The 2,937-nt window shown below is 43.0% G+C and overlaps 1 non-coding gene across 1 annotated transcript; it reads left to right on the top strand.

Annotated features, from left to right (window-relative positions):
- The first annotated feature begins 1,174 nt into the window (after positions 1 to 1,174).
- On the top strand, positions 1,175 to 1,260 carry trnar-ucu (transfer RNA arginine (anticodon UCU)). The gene is given in 2 exon segments: positions 1,175 to 1,211; positions 1,225 to 1,260. It is a non-coding gene; the product is annotated as a tRNA-Arg (tRNA).
- Positions 1,261 to 2,937: the final 1,677 nt, after the last annotated feature.

Raw genomic sequence — 2,937 nt, forward strand, 5'->3', positions numbered from 1 at the left:
GCAGGCATTACAATAAATAATAAACAGGACAATATTCAGGACAATTTAATATATACAATTAAATTAAGTAGGGCAAAAAGAGAGTAAAGAGAATCTGCACATGCTGGAAATCTTAACAAACGGCACAAAATGCTGGAAGACCTCTGCAAGTCAAGCTGCTTCTCTGGAGGGAGTAAACAGTCGACATTTCATGCAGAGACCCTTTATCAGGACTCTGGCGTGAATTGTTTCGGAAATTTCGGCTTTAAATTAGAGAGCTCTGAGTAAATGAGGAGTAAAGACCCGAACAAGAGTCAATTTCTATCAGAAAGCGCTGGCAGCACTCAGAAGGCCAGACAGCATCTATGGAGAGGGGAAAAAACTGCTTCAAAAAGGAACGGCTTATTTGGCTCTTACCTCGTGGGCTGCCCTGCACAATCCTAGCTGATTTAATTTAATTTAAATGACACATTTCACTGATGTTTCAATGTACATGTGACAAATAAAATTAACCTTTATCTTAAATCTTTTCTTCATCAGGACTAAAATAGTGTAAAAAAAATCCTTCCAAATCAATGGCAAACAAGGCCCTTCGTTCCCATGGACACAACTGGTGCCCAACCAAGATGTCTGGCCTGCTGAATATTTTTGCATTTTGTTTTTATTTCATATTTTCATTTATCTACAGTTTAAAAAAACACCAGCAGATTATATCACATATTCAGATAGCAACATATTTTTGCTGAAGACTAAATTATTTTTCTCCTCAATATTATTTACAAGTTACCAATACTGTAATTCTCTGAGCCAAGAGACCAGACTACAGCACAGCTCCTGGCCTGCTGCCGCTTGTTTGTTTGTCTGCTCGGCAACTTGGGGATGGATCAAAGTAGCTCTGTTGAAATGCAGCTCCGCATGTTAATAAAAGACTAAAAGTGCTACTATCCCGCGTAGCTAACGGCTGCTCTCTTTTTTGGTTAGCAAGGATGTTTAGGGCACTTTAAACGAAACGCTGTCTTCTTGAAACGTTGAACGCAATTTCCTATAATTCTAAAAATAAGTCCCAAGATGCTGCAGAAAGAAATGAGGGGAAACTTTTGTATTTGTATTAAAACAAAGCTACCAACAACAATCCACTAAACACTACACTGCGACATGTGGAGCCATGTGGAGCGTAGTGGTGAATCCAACAGGTGGCTCCGTGGCGCAATGGATAGCGCATTGGACTTCTAGCGGCTTGAAGACATTCAAAGGTTCCGGGTTCGAGTCCCGGCGGAGTCGTTCGCTTTTGCTTCCCGTTTGAACTCTTTATTTCTCTTTGAATTTCTCGGAACGGAGCAGAAACTGTCTCCGGGAAGAGCAAGGCAAATGTGACCCCCATATAAGGGCTTCAACAAAGTAATAAGCCCCAAGTTCAGCGAGGGGGAGGTTCGGGGAGCCGGGGTGCCAGAAGAGCTGAAGGAAGGGATTCAGCGGAACCGGGGTACGACAACGGGACGGAGGAACGGACCAGACGAGAATGCGAGACCGGATCGGGAAATGGAGGGCGGGTAGTCGGGGCCTTTGAACAGGGAAGTGGGTCGGAGATGGGGGACGGGACCGGAGTGGGAGAGGGGTACCAGATTCCGGAGTAGGAATTCCAATACTAATCACTTATTTCTTCTTGCCACGTGCAGTGTTTTACAATTATTCACGCAGAGTGACGCATGTAGGAACAGGCTCCTCTAATTTCACAAACTTGCAGCTACCGTAAAACGAAATCGAAGTAGGAAACGCTGGGAACTCTCAGCCCCGTCAGAGAGCGTATTTGATCTGAAGCATTAACCCCACGCCTTCCTGTACAGATGCCGCCGGACTTACGTAGAGGGAAAACTATGTACAATTTATTATCTGCCAACAATGTAGTCTGTAGCTACGTTCGATTATGTTGCTGCAAGCGATGTTTTCAGTGTATTTATCTTGGGCACATGAGTAAACTCGACCTGGCACTCCCTATTTTAATTTCTCTGATTCCACCTCTCAATTCACCAGGTTTGCAGACTTGATAATTTCGAAAGAAGTTTCTAAAGGGAAGTTGGTTTTGTAATTCACCCACCAGTGACCAACACTGAGCACGGAAACGTAAATCTTTACCTTCCTTTTCTTCCGAAAAGCAAAGATTGTGAGTAAAGACCGGCGAGTTACACAAGATGGGCAGGACAGGTACAGCAGTATCACTTAATGAGCACTGGATAGCTTTGTGGAGGGATCGGGGTCGAATGTCGGAAATTGGGACAAGCCGGACGGGTACCCTAGTTGGCATGAACCCCCAGGTCGAAGGGCCTGTATCCGCGTTGTATTGCTGTTTCTAAAATATTTTGTAGGTAGAAAAAACTATCTGAGCGTCCTTTACAGATAGGGTGATTTATAATGAGGAATAATAGCTGGAGTTAAATGTATCTGCCTTCATACATAAAGCCAACATAAACGCATAAATATTAGAGAATCGAGGGCCTAGTGAGACAGATGGACTTACACAAAAGATGGTGCCCATTCACCTGGCTTCAGCTATCCCCTTCCAATCCAGACCTGATGAAGGGTCTTAGCCCGAAACGTGGACAATTTATGCCCCTGCATAGATATCGAACGAACGAGGTGTTGGTCAAAGTACTGGAGAAATCGGCGAATTAAAAAGCTGATAAATTCCAAAGACCTTCAATGATTTACACCCCAGGACTTTAAATGAGAGATGGGGGTCTGCCAGTCTGTTAGCAAAATGCCCTGAAAGTGCTGGAGTCCATTTTAAACGAAGCAATAACAGATCACCTTGAGTTGATTCAGCATGAAGTTTTGGAAAAAAATGCTTAACTACCAGAATGCTTTGAGGATGCATAAGTGTAATGGTCTATGACAAATAAATAATCATGATTACATATTCCTATTCATAAAACATTTTATCCCATAAGTATGATCTTTAAA

The sequence above is a fragment of the Hypanus sabinus genome, chromosome 11 (assembly GCF_030144855.1).
Source record: "Hypanus sabinus isolate sHypSab1 chromosome 11, sHypSab1.hap1, whole genome shotgun sequence".
Lineage (NCBI taxonomy): Eukaryota > Metazoa > Chordata > Chondrichthyes > Myliobatiformes > Dasyatidae > Hypanus > Hypanus sabinus.